At 33.6% G+C, this 16,241-nt stretch overlaps 1 protein-coding gene across 11 annotated transcripts in view; it reads left to right on the forward strand.

Annotated features, from left to right (window-relative positions):
• Positions 1–16,241, forward strand: part of LOC309621421 (serine/threonine-protein kinase MARK2-like) — a 445,069-nt gene that overhangs the window by 57,441 nt on the left and 371,387 nt on the right. The window contains exon 5 of one of the 11 annotated variants that reach the window (XR_014240005.1): positions 12,527–12,682. The exons of 8 other annotated variants lie outside the window; for them this stretch is intronic. The gene's annotated coding sequence lies outside the window, so the exon portion shown is untranslated. Of the gene's footprint in view, positions 1–7,188; positions 7,340–12,526; positions 12,683–16,241 lie in introns of those variants that run through there. 2 more of the 11 variants (XR_014240006.1, XM_082408914.1) reach the window with 2 other exon arrangements.

Consider the following 16,241-nt stretch of genomic DNA (forward strand, 5'->3'; position numbering starts at 1 on the left):
CCATGTTGTAAGTCTGGTGAAATCTCTAAGGAGGGAAACTGTCTTTCTCTCCACTTGTCTTAGTTAGTTCTCAGACATGGTCCTGATGAATCATCACACCTCTCAATACTCACATCTTAGTGTAGCCCCCTCACCTATTAAATTAGTCAGGCCCTGTGATTCACTTTAAATGTGGCAGAGGCAACCTTGTGCCAGTTGCACAGTTTGCCTTATGAAGCCATAATAGTTTCCACTTTTCACTCCTGGAAACCCTGAGTTATTATATAAAAATTAAGAAACACTACTGGGAGAACACATGGCAAGGCCCCAGAAAGAGGCCATCTGGACACAGCAAAGCTGCACTGAGACTGGGACTCAGGAATTCAGTGTCTTACTGAGCCCCAAAACCAGCCTTCCCCAGCAACACAAGATACATACACGAAGCCATCTTGGAGCAACCATCTGACCTTAGTTACATAAGAGACTCCAAACAGAAGGGCATAAGGACACCCAGTTGGGCCCCAGTCAAACAACAGAATTATAAGGAATAATGTAATTATGGTTTTTATTAAGCCACTAAGTTCTAGAAAAGTAGGTAACACAATAATAGATCACCAAAAAACTACAGGCTGGCAACTAAGGCCTAGGTACATGACCAATCTTGGCCAGTTGTTTGCTGTCACTGGGAGAAACCTGTCCTTGTTTAACTGGGTTAATTGAAAGTGACAGCACTGAAAATTCAATTCATATTTAGGTATGGGACTTCAGTATCCCACAAAAAACACTGGCAAAGGAAATATTTTTATTATTACTTGGAGACACCTGGAATGTTGTAACATGCAGTGCAGTGAAAGCAGGTTTTTGCAGGAAGCTTTTTTTATTTTCACTTAAAGGACGGTAGAAATGCAAGAGCTTTGTGGGTATACTGGCTACTTCATTAAGTGAATTAACAAACAAACCTGAAAGCACAAAGTTTTCCCACCAAGAGAATTATAGTATTTAGATAAAAATACTGGGAGTGGGGATCTGGAAAATGTGTGGTACTAGATACCATATTAACAGATCCTGAGGGTGGTCCACTAAAAAGTAAAGAACATGAATATACATGAAAAAACTTATTTAAATATGTACAAGCAACTAGATACAGTGTGGTAGGTCTAGCAGCTTTGAATGGTTTTAATTATTTCTTAGGCTAATTGACTAAGACCTGGCCTCAATAGCTATACATAATAAATTAAGTGGCAATGCTGGAAATTCTTTAGTACAATTTAGATGAAGAAACTGTAAGCCTTTTGGGGATTTTACTTCTTGAGTGACATTTACTTGTTATATATAGCCAATATTACTACTCAAAAGATATTTCTGCTGATAAAGTTCAGAGGCTAGAGGAGCCTAAGGAAACATGACAAGGCGATGTAATGAGGTATACTCATTGGCATCCTGGAACAGAAATAAAAAAGGATATAAATAAAAACTAGTGATATACAAATAAATTAAGGACTCTAATAATAATGATGCATCAATATTGGTTCATTAGTTGTTATAAACGTACCATAGTAATGTAAGATATTAACAATAAGGGAAACTGGGTATAGGGTATTGCAAAAAGCAAGGCTAGATTTTCTTGAAGAGAACCATACAAATATTAGATGTATATCTTCCTTTTAGCTTTCTCTCAAGGGAATTTCAGTCCATGGTAGCTTTGCACTAAAACAAAAGGATCTGACCTGGCCATAGAATTATAGGACATTATTTGTGAAGTGACGTTAATACCTGTGGACTCAATAAGTCACCTGATATATTGGTGAGAGGTGGGGTTTATAGTGGACTGATTACATAGACGGTTTTGACATGAATATGTCCCAAAGAAAGCCTAGGGAAAAAAAAGACTGCATCTTGTGCTTACTTTCTTTGTAATTGAGTTTATACTCAGAATAGTGATGCTTACCAATTGGCAAAACCACTACGTTGGATCACTGAATAAATGGGCAATGTATATTTAGATAAGCACATCCAAATAGATGACTTTAAGCTACTGGAGATCTCCCACTCCATCTTAAGAATGTATCCAAAGGCATCTCCTGCTAGGAATCAAAGTTAAAATCCTGCACTACCAAAAATAAAACAAAACAATACCTCACCACAGAAATAACAGTTACACAAGCAGTAGTGGATGAATACAAAAATATAAAAGAACATGGAAAATTTGCAGGTAAGGAAAACTAGTCCCACCTTCTAATCTCTACAAATGTTGCTCCCAAGCAGGTGAAAATTGTCAAAAATATCAATATTGATTGAAAGAATTTTTTGTAAAAAAAGTAAGAATGGTCTCAAAACAGATATAAAAGACTCCTGATTGACAACAGAAGAGGGTGAAAAATAAGCTAACAAAGTTCAAGAAATATATAGAAGAGAAGTGGAAATGATTATAGAAAATGACCCCATGTAAGAGGCAATACATAGGAAAACAGACACTGCTGAAAATAGAGTAACATAAAAACTAAAACTGAGAAACACAATATTCTATTTTTTAAAGATCAGAACTTAAAAATAATTGAGATTATAAATTGACCAGGGTCTATATGTTTATCTAAAATAGACCAGAGTCAATTTATAAGAAATTGGCATATATGATGATATATCATATATAATTATGATATATGATATCATTATTATAATAATTATAAAGCAAAATTTTTAAATCTAATATTTGGACACAGTGACTGTATTTTCAGTTGGCCAGAGCCTTGGATTATGTGGGAAGTCCCTAAAGCAGTGAGTGAGTTAACATTGAAGTAAGAAGGGACAGATCTTACTCAGGGGGAAACCACTTGAAACTGTTTGGAAGATGCACTCATGGTCCTAAATGCATGTCCTGTATCCAATATCTCAAACTCAGATTGCTCAAGATGGTAATCTCTGGATTGATAACAACTCTCTAGTAACTGTTATCATCAGACCATATTATTTGACTACAAAACAGTTGAGAAATCAATAAGTAAAACAAAACAAACATGAAAACTTTAAAAATTTAAGAATACATCAACTTTTAAAATTAATAAAAGTAATTTTAATAATTCATGAGACAATTAGATCATAATGAAGACCTGAACACCCACAGAAAATAATAATGTAATTCTAGATAACAAAATGTCTAGAATTAAGTCAAAACACATTCGTGGATATTGATAGCCTTACATTCTGCATCAGACAGGGTAACAATAATAAGTTCAACATCAAATTTATAAATTAGAAAAAAAATAAACCTAAATCACTTGAAAGGGAAGATTTAAAGTTAAAAATAGCAATTAGTAAATAAAGAAAAGAACTTTTAAAATGGTGAAGTTAAAGCTACTCTAACCTATTTTGTACAGAATAATAGACATATAGAAAAAAATACTGAAAGCACAAACAATTCATAAATGTAAAGGGAATACAATGACATTTACATCAGCAATGAACATATCAGAGAAAAATTATAAACTACTATAAACTTACAGATTTGAAAACTTATTTGAAATCATCAATTTAGACAAATTCCTAGAAAAATATTACTTACTAAAATTAGCCCAGGGCATTAGTTAAGCTTGAATATTTGGGGGAAATTTTAAAAAATTAAATCAACAATAATAACTTTTATAAAACCAAAACACTTAAGGAAGATAGTATTATGAACATATTTTATAATATAATAATTCTGGCCAATTTTTTTCTATTCTGTAAAGTGGGTAATGCAAAGCACCTGTGAACAATTCACAGAATGTAAAAAGATAAATGGTTCTATTTTTGACTTTCTGGAATAGGCAAAACTAATCTGCAGTGAAAAAAATTGGATTAGTGGTTGCCTTTGAGGAAATAGGGTCAAGGAGCCTGGGAAAGAGATTGAAGGAACTTTCCAAGGAAATGGTAATGATTTATCATGATAGAAGTTTCAATTATATAATATATGCATTTCTCAAACCTCTCATGAAGAGTATACCCAAGATTTGTACATATCTCTGTGTATAAAGTTTACCTAAAAACAGATGAAAAAACATGTAAACAAATATTGAATTCTAGTTACTTTTGTGCATGCTGAACTCTTTAGGGTTGAAATGGATTATGTCTGCACCTTCATTTGAAATGCATCAGAAAACTGAGATAGATTGACAAATGAACAGAAGTATTAGTGGACAGATAGACAGATGATAAAATTATATGTTCATTCTAGAATCAAGGAGCTACATATATAGGTGCATTATTTCACCTTCTCTGTATGGTTACAGTTTTTCATAAGAAAATATTTTAAAACTGTAATGACATATGTTTTATTTATTCGTATGGGTTTTTCCCCCCTCTCTCCCATCAGAGAAATGTATCACCTTAACTCGCTTTCTTAGGCATTAATAACATTATCTAGTTAATCTACTGGTAGATTTATCTTCTTAATTTGTAACACTTTTCCCTTCTCCTTCCTCTCTTCCATTTTGAATGAAGTTGGAAAAATAAGGCAAGATTGATAGAATAAATATAGTAAGCAGTTAACGTAAGTGTGTAAAAATCAGACAGGAAACCGTCCATAGTAGAGGTGAAAGCGCATATTTGGTCCAGGAGTTTGTGAAAAGCAAAATGAAATGAGTCCCAGTGAAACCTAGCGTGAGGCTTAGTAGACCTGGTGTTTATTTTTTCATTAGAGATTGGAAGAACACACTCCTGGGAATAGAGTGTTTTAAAGGAAGGTCCTTGTTTTCATGTTAATTAAAAATCAGAACTAACCTCAGACTGAGTAAAGAAATAGCAATTGCTTTTTTAACATGGGCAAAGCACCAGAAAGAGCTTCATGGCATTTAATTGCTATGTGTGAACTTGAAGTTAATAGTATTTCACTCTAATAATTTATCACTCTGTACTAAAAAAGCCTCATAAGCATTTATTGCCTGCTGGGCTTGGGTATCCAAATGATTCTCTGGGTCACAAATTTTGGTTATGATTTTGTGTTTTCTTTATTAACTGTAAATAAAATAATAAAACACATTTTTCTAAACATGATGGTTCAAACTTATATAAACAAGTCCTTTCCAAAATTGTAAATAAATCAATTTTGTCTACTTAAAATTTTTATTTCTTTTCATACAGAAACCTTTATTTTGCCATTGAAATTATAGAATCCATTGCAATGCATTTTCAAATAGGGATCAAAAAATAATTTAAATATATCCTTTTCTGAGAATAATGTGGCTGCATTGCAAACTTTGAAAAAAATAAAAATAAAACTTTAATATAAAAGTATTTTGTTATATCTTTTTTCAAATAATTTGTAAGAATCATATAAGTAAACTGTGTAGAGAACAAATCCAATAAATTTCCAATCTAAAACCAGAATGTTTTACAGAACTTTGATTTAATGCATGGTAGTCTACTAAATATTTTAGATTAAGAATCATATATTTTAAAAATTATTACAAAAAGTAAAGCAATCTGAAAGATTTTAAAAAATATTACAGACTCATAAAATTTTCTTTTTTTTTTTTGAAAAATAAAATTTATTATGTATTCATTATAAAAGTAATATGTGCTCATTATAGAAAAAGTTAAAACAGAGAGAAAAGTAATGATGAAAATAAAAATCAAGTATAATACTACCATCCAAAAATAACCACAGTTTACAGTTTGATGTTGGTTCTTCTATTCTTATCTTCATATTTGTAGTTACTAAATTGGTATTATACTCTATACACGTTTTTTTTCCACTTGTTCTGTGTCATTAACTGGTCTTCAGAACCTTGATATTAATAATTACAGACTATTCCATTATGTAGCTATACTATTGTTTATTTAACTACTCATTTATTATTAGATATTTATAGAGGGAGGGGTTCCCTAAGGTTTGTCTCTAAAAATAAATGACAGTCATGTTTGTTTTGGGAATCCCAAACCCCCTGGCATTCAAAGCCCTTCACAATTTAACTCCACCCTGTCTTTCCATCCTCAGCTGCCTAAGTCTCCGGTGCAGGGCAGATGTTTAGCCTGTGTGCACGGATGGAGCTGTCCTGTTTGTAAAAATACTAAAATACTTCAGCAGAGGGTTAAATTGCTAGGAAGCCATCTCCGACTGCTGTCCTGAGCAGCAAAATGCTTATACCTCTAGATTAAGGGAGGAAGGCATTGGGTGAATGAATAAAATCACTTCTAGGGTCCTGTTGTCTGTTCCAGAAACAAAACAAGAGAATTTCAAAGCAACAAACTAAAGTAGAGTCTATAAAATATATTTCAGAAACAATAACTGACTTTCAGACTAGAGGTTTATAAAATTAGACATTTTTACAGATGCCATCTTTGCTGAAGTATTAATTATAAAAACCATATGGAAAACATGTATTAAAAACTGGTTTGCCCTTATGTATAGCACTTAAAACAGTATAAACTCCTAAATTTAAGACTTCAGTTTTAAAGGCCAAGGTACTAAAATGTGACTATGCTTTGATACAGCAAAATTTGCATAAGGATAACTTTATTGAGCTTTATTGAAGAACTAATGAAATTTGAAGTTTCTATGCCCCAAAATATGATTATGTTACGAATGCTAAAATAAAAAATTATTATCATTTTAAGTAATAACATAATTGCTGTATCAATTTATACAAAATCAAAGAAAATTTAAAAATAAAAAAAATTACAAAGCCCCAGGGGCTAGGGAGAAATCTTATAATAGTGAAATAGTCTACAGATTCCAACAGTGTTCCATTCCGAGAGACAGTGCATAAAAATAGAGAATAAAAAAATTATAATACCCTACAGCATGCATGTCTCTTCAACAAAATATGCCTAAATTATTGAAATTCAATTTTTATAATACAATTTTTCCGTATGCAATGTAGGTCAAATTTTACCAGTGTGGTAACATTTTTATACCCTGATCCAAATTTAAAATTAATAAAAGATCTACAACCCAGAAGAATATGGGCTCAATATATGCACAATAGCTCACAGAGAAATATACACAATTGCCTTTTAAATGAATGAAAGTATGTTCAGATTTCTTATAAAACTGAGACTGTAAATCAAAATTACAGTGAGATATATTTTCACACTTTACAGGTTGAAAAAATCTGTAATTTTAAAACCCTTCTGTTGTGAAGAAAGAGCCAATTATTGTTGAAAATACAAAATGGTACAATTTCTATGGAAAAAAATTGTAACACCTTTGACTTTCAATTTTGGGATTTTTAGAAAACAATTCCTGAAGTAAAGATAAGTGCTCATTCTTATTTGGTGAGGACAAACCCAAGACACTGAGAATGAGGACAAAAGAGGGGAAAAATAGAGAAAGAAGGAGATCTGTTGGATGCTGGGATAGACTCTCCCTGCACAGAAGAGCAAGGTATTCTAGGCTATTCAGCCAAGTAAGATGTTATCAAACAATTTGATTCATAATCTATACCTCAGATCAGTTCACAGGTGGTAGAAAAGAGAAGGGATTTATTAACCGAGTTCTTTCCTCTCTCCTAATTCTCATGGTCAAGATTCATCTTATGGACTGACAGCTTTACTGCGATTTAAAGTCTTATTGTTTGGCTCCTCTCCTTACCAGGCAGGAAGTCAGTTTCCATCTCCTTTATTGTTTCCTTTGGAAAACAAAGACTCTGGGCATTGGTTGGTCATCTGGCTGCACCTGAGAAGCAGGGTTCAGCACCAGTGGGCAAGCAGAGTCCATCAGCTGTGAAATCACCTGAGGCACAGTAGGCAGCTGAGGGTTTACTGGAGGGACCTCGGCAATCTGAAGAGGCTGATAATATGTACTGTTTGTACCACTCAGATCCGATTGTTTGTCTGCATTATAACAAGCTTCCACAGTACAACTTAGTGTCACTAGTTTTTGTCAGTACAAAATATACTCAATTTTCCTAAGAGGATAGATCACAGAGTCTCTTTCAAGGTGGTTCTAAGTCACAATCCCCTGTAAAATTTAAGGATACAGAAAAACAAAAGCACAGTCCCTGCTGACTCAGCTGGTCTCAAGGTTACGTAACAGATACGTATCATCTTTCTTCCGCCAAACCGTTCTAAATATCCCTCACCTCCTGCCAACGCTGTGACTGGTTTAGTTTGCTTACCTGTTGGAGAGACTGAGGTCTTCAATCTCCAAAGTGTCTGAACTTTTTAATTCCTGCTAGTGTCTGGATTTTTATAGTGCCCAGGGACAGTTACTACTTGACTGGGAGACACAAAAAGACATCTAAGTAAATTCTCTGGATTCCAGAGTGGTCCTTCTTACCCTCATTATGTGGTAGTAACCTTAGTTTCTCGTGGTAATGAGGATTGATTGTTTTAGCAAGTAATTTTTTTTTCCTTTGCTTATCCACTATCATGAGGAACCCAAAGTAGCAGAGTACCGCACATATTCCAGATCAATGAATCACTTGCCAGTCCTCTTATGAGGTGTTGCCTCCCCTCCATGAACAGTTTTTGTAACCCAACAGACCCAAGTTCTTAAGAATGGAGAGCACAAATGCCAGACATGGAAAACTGAGTTTGACAGTGAGATAAGCTAATCATTCTTACACTCTTTGGTCTAGAAAACCATGTGTAATAGCAGTTGGAGACACAATCTAATTTATTGTTTGTTTTAGTTCAGTGCATCTATCTCATTCTATATAAAAGACTGCACATGTTTCAACTCCTTAAGATACTCTTCATCTGAGCCTTCCTCTATCTAGCCAAATGTTTCCCTATTGGTATGCATTGAAAGTTAACTCTATAGTTAGAAGTCTATTGTTACTGCTCCTTTAATATAAAATTTTCTTTTGTTCTGAGAAAATTGTATAGCATACCATGCTGGTATTTAAGGCATTTTGTAGGACTCCAGATTTTAGTGTTGGTAAACTATATATATATGTATATATATACACACACACACACACACACACACACACACACACACACACACACACACACACACACACACACATAGGCAATGGCAATAGGTAGATCAAGCTCAGTGAAACGGAGCCTGTGTGCTTGAACCCGCGCAGACCCCTTGCCCACTTACCCGAAACACTCTATCTTTGGCTTGTAGAGCACGCACAGGTATAGGCAAGAAGAGAGGCTGGCTTGCTGGTTTAACCCTGCTTGGTGTGTGCAGCCTCTGCAGGGCATACTCTCTAGTGGGCTTAGACTTGAGCCATAAAGATCATCACTCATTATATACACCCTGAGAGCTCTATCCATGTATCTTTTCCCCACAACTCCTTGGTTGTAGCTAGATCACTCTTGATGAGAGGAAGTCCATATGGTTTACTCCTACCATTTGCTTCTTGGAATTTTGAGAAGTGATGTTTTGGCATCTGTTTTGTTTTGTTTTGGTTGTGCCACTAGATGGCAATCTTGCATTTCTGCCATGCCATATGGTGCAGACACCTGGGGGTTTGATGATCCAAAATATCTTGTATAACAAACTGTGTGCAATATAATTACCATGGACAAGGATCTCATGCGATATCAGAAATTAGCTACAAAAATTCCAACATCACATATTATCACAACTCTATAACTAATTCTCAGCATAGACATAGTTTTTAAAAAATTTTCCTGCTTATATAATGTTTTAGCTATAAAATTGTATAATTGTTACAAAATTCTAATGTTTCCATTGAAAGAATTTGTAACATGATGGTGATATAAAGGTTCAATTTGAATTAACTTTTATGAGTTTTGAGTCAATAATATTTCTAAAGTTGAGGTTTGCTAACTGCTTTTGAGTACCTGTCATATACTCCTAATGAATATCTTCATGGTTATAAGACATAAATCAATTACATTTTAGTAAAGGGATGTTTTCATTTTGATTATAATGTATCACCACATGTAGTAGATTAAATTATTGTTCTTAATTTCAATCCACTGCAGTAATATTATGCACTGATTATGGCATCCTAGTGAATGGGATTTTATTTGCTGCCTTTGAAATTAATATTTTTCCAAAACACACACTTACATATGTGTGTGTATGTGTATATAAATATATATACACACATATAAAAAAATCTTAAGATTTTAAGACTTTATTTTTTAGAGCAGGTTTAGATTCACCAGAGTGGTACATTTGTTACAGTTGATGAACCTACATTAATACATCTCTATCACCCAAAGTCCATAGTTTACATTAGGGTTTACTCTTGGTGTTGTACATTCTATGGATTTGGACAAATGTGTAATTAATGACATGTATTCATCATTATAACATTATGAACACTGTTTTCACCGCTCTGAAAATCCTCTGTGCTCCACTTATTCATCTCTCTCTCCCCTCACACCCTGGGAACCACTAAACTTTTTACTGTCTCCAATGTTTTGCCTTTGCCAGTATGTTATATAGTTGGAATCATACAGTATGTAACCTTTTCAGAATGACTTCTTTCTTAATAATATTCATTTAAATTTCCTCTGTCTTCCAGTGGTTGGATAGTGCCTTTTTCAGTGCTGAGTAATATTCTAATGGGTGGATGTATCACAGTTTATTTATCTATTCACCTATTGAAGAGCACCTTCATTGCTTTCAAATTTTGATAATTAAGAATAAAGCTGTTATAAACATTCATATGCAGATTTTTGTAAGGATATAAGTTTTTAACTTTTGGAGTTATTGCTGGATTGTATGGTAAGAGTGTGTTTATTTTGTAAGAATTGTCTTCCAAAGTAGCTGTACAATTTTACATTCCCATGAGCAATAAATGAGAGTTCCTATTGCTCCATATTCTAACCAGCATTTGGTGTTGTCAGTGTTTGGGATTTTTGGTTATTCTAATAGATGTATAACGTTATCTCATTGTTGACTTAATTTGCATTTTCATGATGACGTGTGATGTGGAACCCCTTAGATATTTTTATAATGCAATCAAATATAACAGAAATGTGATTTCAGTGGTTTACTAAAAAGAATCTTCGTAGGAAAAAATTGTAAATGTCTTAAAACACATGAGCTTTAATGGGTTCATGGAATGGCTCTCAGACCTAAACTCACCCACAAATAATACACGATATTCACAAAACAAACTCAAAATCACTGGGCAGCCCTGGCAGCTTATAAGAAAGGGTGGACCCCTTTCTTTTAAGAAAAGACCTATATAAATTTATATGCCAGCTTAATTAAAATCAAATTACCTAATTTGTTTTTTAAGCCAAAAACTGGTACTTATTAGATGATTTCAGTCATAAAAAGTTATAAAAAGTACTGGAGTATGTTTACTATATTTCTCTAAGCGTAAAAATACTGTTCTTTTAAATTTTAACATTGTGAACATAAATATCAATTACAGCATAAGCTTTAGCACATAAAGAATTACTTTTAGCTTGCCATCTAATTTATCTATATGAAATAAAAAATTATCTGATGATACCAGAAAAATAAAAATACCTATACTTAACTCATCATGATATTGATAAAAAGTAATGATGTTAAACAGAAATAAATGAATTTAATATTACACACCACACAAAATTTTACATTCATTAGTGTTAATAATTTTATAACTTAGAGTTGTACCATAAATACTAGAACCGAAATCTTTGACTGTCAAGTTTTAAATTATATTTGTTATTCACATGGTTTCAAGTCAAAATATTACAAATACTTGAGTGATTTGCATTTGACCAGTATAGGAATGCACATAAGTCTTTCTAAGGAAATAAATTAAAAATTAATTTATAGCAATTCAAAGTAGAGACCACATAAAATCAAAATGAGCCCAGAAACACTGCTGATCCAAAATGATAGATTATAATACATCCACCTGACAGTGCAGAAACCAAGCCATCATGAGTAAATATAAGAAGAGCCTTGAACAGCTTAATAAATTCCTGTAAATCACTGCCTCAACTCCATTTACTGTGTCAGCAGCAACAAAGATACACACATTGGTAAATATGATGGAACTTAAATTCTGATGATGAGGAAAAGATTGAATCAGATTAGCAACCATAGTACATAGACTTCTTTGTGAAAAATTTTGGAGCCATACTTATGTATAGAAATAATTATTTCTTCTCTTTATAATATGTGTGTAAATTTTGACATTCAGATGTTTATTATTTTGAAAATATTTTCATCAGAATGTCTAACTATGTGTGTGCGTGTGTGTGTGTGTGTGTGTGTGTGTGTGTCCAATCTGTCAAGAACTTAAATGTTCATTCACATATGAGTCTGAAAACCAAATTTCTAATTAGTTTAAATGCCCAGGGATTGTGAACCTAAAATAGTGTTGAGCAGTGAGGAAGACTACAATAAAACGTGTGAATTTGTGGAATAAAAGTTTGAATTAGTGACAATAAGTTAATAAATATATAAAAGAAATTATTTTTCAGACACTTTCAACTCTAATTTTTTTTTTTTTAAATTTTATAGCTACTTTTATTTTTATTTATTTATTTATTTTTGGCTGTGCTGGGTCTTCGGTTCGTGCGAGGGCTTTCTCTAGTTGCGGCAAGTGGGGGCCACTCTTCATCGCGGTGCGGGGACCGCTCTTCATCGCGGTGCGCGGGCCTTTCACTATCGCGGCCCCTCCCGTTGCAGGGCACAGGCTCCAGACGCGCAGGCTCAGTAGTTGTGGCTCACGGGCCCAGCTGCTCCGTGGCATGTGGGATCTTCCCAGACCAGGGCTCGAACCCGTGTCCCCTGCATTAGCAGGCAGATTCTCAACCGCTGCGCCACCAGGGAAGCCCTCAACTCTAATTTTTAAAGCTTGTGTAATTCAGAAATTTTGAAAACTATATTAATACACAATTACTTAGTTTTGCTTCCTTTTTTTCCCCTCTTTTTAAGCCCATTGATTTAAACGGCCTTCTCAGAGATTCTAGACATAGAAGTAAGGTGGCACCCAGGTCTCCTCCTCATCCTTATTTTAACCAGAATGTCTTCCTAAAATACTCCATTTGAGGAAATCCCTAAACTATTTAATTTTAAAAGCTGTTTTTCCCTTTCAGCGCTAAAAAGAAATGAGCTATCAAGCCATGAGGATACATGAAGTAATCTTACATGCACATTACTAAGTGAAAGAAGCCACTCTAAAAAGGCTACCTACGGTATGATCCAACTCTGTGACACACTGGACAGGCAAAACTATGGAGACAGTAAAAAGATCAGTGATTGCCAGGGCCTGGGGAGAAGGGAAGGATGAATAGGTGGAGGACAGAGGATTTTAGAGTAGTGAAAATAGTCTGTACCATAGTATAATGATGGACACATATCATTATACCTTTGTCCTAACCCATAGAATGTACAGCAGCAAGAGTGAAAGGTAATGTAAACTATGGACTTTGAGTGATAATGATGTGCCAAGGTAGAGTCATCAGTTGTAACAAATGTATAAATCTGGTGGGGAATGTTGATAATGTGAGAAGCTATACATGAGTGAGGGTAGGGGTGGTTAGGAATCCTGTGCTTTCCCCTCAGTTTTGTTGTGAACATAATACTGGTAAAAAAGAAACTCTATTAAAATAATAATACTGTACAGAAATTTTCCTTTATTTAAAAAAGAGTTTCTATTAGACTTTGAATTTGCTTTTAATGTATTCATTTCTCAGTTTAGTGTTTCTCTATTCTGGATAGCTCTCTGTTCTTTTTTGCAGTAAATGTCACTTAATATTGAAGATGAGGTATAATTTTTGTCATCTTTATATTTCATACTTCAGTAGATTTTTTAAAAAATAAGTATTTACTTCCTGCAATTCTCTGGCATAATGTATTCTTTCACTTGTAATGTTCACTTTAGTAACAGATTGTTTGTATGTTTATTTTTCCTTTTTTATCCTACATTAAGGTAAATGTTTCAAACTTTTTATTTAGTCTTCAGACATATTTCACACATTTCTCTTAGCTCTTCTCACTGTACACCACAGACATAATTTACATGATATCTTTAGCTTTCCTCATTGTATACCTGGATGAATTTCAGGTTTTTTTAAAAAAAATCAGGTTTAGATATTGAGTGAAGATAGATATGCCCATCTCAGACCAATATCTCATGTTCATCATAAATGTTAGTATTCTTCAGACCTCAATCATCAGTCACCTTATCTTTTCAACTTTTTTTTTTTTTTTTGGTCCTCCCAGGCTGATTTCATCCACATAATTTTTGTTTCAACAGTACCCATAAGCTGATAAAATGTACACATATATTTCTATTTAATTCCTTTTAGTTTTTCCTGAGTTCTAAACCACATATAATTGCCTAAATATATCTCAATTTGGATGTCTCTTGAGCAAGCCAACAATTTCAGCATGCCAAAATATTAGCTCATTTTCCATCTACATAAGAACTTCTTTTCATTTAATCAATATTTATCAGTCTGCTCCTTTACCCTCCTTCTAAATACAAACTGGTTTATCAGTTATCACTTCTTAATGAAAATTTGACAAATTCCTGACTTTGCCTTGGATCTTTTGACTATTCAAATCATTTCCAAAATTCTGGAAACTGGGGTTTCTAAGTCACAATAATTTTTCTGTTGTTAACATTCTTTTCTAAAGCAAATAATATTCTCTTTGATATAGTTTGATTTTCCTCGATTCACTCTAGAAGTCTCTGTCTCCCATCAATTTACTTTCTCTCTAAACCTTCCTTAACTATATCTTCACCAAGAGCTCCTACTACATGAAATAAATTCATGTTCTTCTAGAGCCATTTCCTCTTATGCCTCAACATCTGTAAATGGCACAGTTTCTGACATTTCTTTACATTTACCCCAAATTAAACTCTTCATCCTCTTGGAAGTATTTTCTAAATCTTATCTTTCTTTCCTATATCTGGAGAGAGAGAGATATATATTATACACACATATAGATATGCATATATATCTGGCTATATATATACATAAATATGCATAAATTATATGCGTATATATAAATTATAATGTAGCTGATATTTACTTGTTTTCTCTGCCACTACCTGGAAGATAGATAATGTGTTTTTAAATCCTGGATTCCTAGCATTTAGCACAAGTGTGGCTGGAGACACATCATACTTTTTATAAGGGAGTTTAATAATTGAATGCTTAAATTTCTAATATATGTATGATATATAGATGATATTAACAAATAATTAGTAACTTATCTGATATTTTTTAACCTTAAAGTGAGATAAAAATGTAAAGTGCATAACTTTGTATAATTTATATTAAATCTCTTAGATGACCTCACATCTCTGCCTACAAAAACTCATCCACCAAAAACAAAAAATTATGTATAGTGTGTAGATAGTGGGTTTTGTTTCAAATTAAATATTAAAATTAATCATAATTTTATGTTGTAATAGAACAAAGCTAGACAAATGTTTTTATATTTAACTTGTCTTAAGACTCAACTATTGAGTCAATAGGATTTTTTATTTTTCTCATTTCTGGTTGCATAATGAAAAGAACATTTATGTTACTGAGTCCAAGCTCATACTACTCATGGCATGACAGGCCAATAAACTGAGAGACGAGGTGTTGAGGTAAGGAATAGCGACTTTATTTGGAAAGCCAGCAGACCAAGAAGATGGTGGACTAGTGTCCCAAAGAACTGTCTCACCAGAGTTAGAATTCAGGCTGCTTTTACACTAAAAGGGGAGGGAGTGTGGCTGGTCCTTGCAGACTTCTTGGTGCCGGCCAGGTCCTGGAGTGGATCTGATAATCCTTTGTTCTTGCAGCTGCCCATGTAGAGCTGGTCATCATGTTTCTGTAAACCTCCAACAAGACAAATGTTATTTTCTGTTCTGCCACTTTTTATCTCTATAGGAATGAAACGTTTTATGGCTTTAAAGGTCAAGCCTGGGAGGCAGAGCCTTGAGAAAGGGCTATTATGTATCCTTCAGGCTATAGGCAATATTCTTTGACTGATTGAAGAGACCAAGGTGCTGAGCCTGCATGACTAATCACAGGCAACAGAGCACAAAGGTTAGAGCTAAAGTAATAGATCCAATATGGAGTCAGGTTTGTTCTTCTCTGTTGTATTGAGACTGGAAGTTGCAACTTCTACTAATGATATAAAAGACTTCCATATAATGGACTAGTGAGCAGCTGGTTGTGATTTGACTGAATACATTTGATGTGTTTAGCAATTAAATAAACAACCAGATACCTGAACTAAGGTTGCATCAGCTGTAATTGCAGTCATCAAAGTTATGATGATGGCTGAGATCCTATATTACTTTTCTGGTTCTTAGACTGGGGAAGATAGTAGATTATCTATGATACAGGGAAGCTTGGAAGAATAAAAATATTATGCACAAAGAACAAGGTGTGAGAAT

The sequence above is a fragment of the Balaenoptera borealis genome, assembly GCF_965194805.1.
Source record: "Balaenoptera borealis genome assembly, contig: HAP1_SCAFFOLD_420, whole genome shotgun sequence".
Lineage (NCBI taxonomy): Eukaryota > Metazoa > Chordata > Mammalia > Artiodactyla > Balaenopteridae > Balaenoptera > Balaenoptera borealis.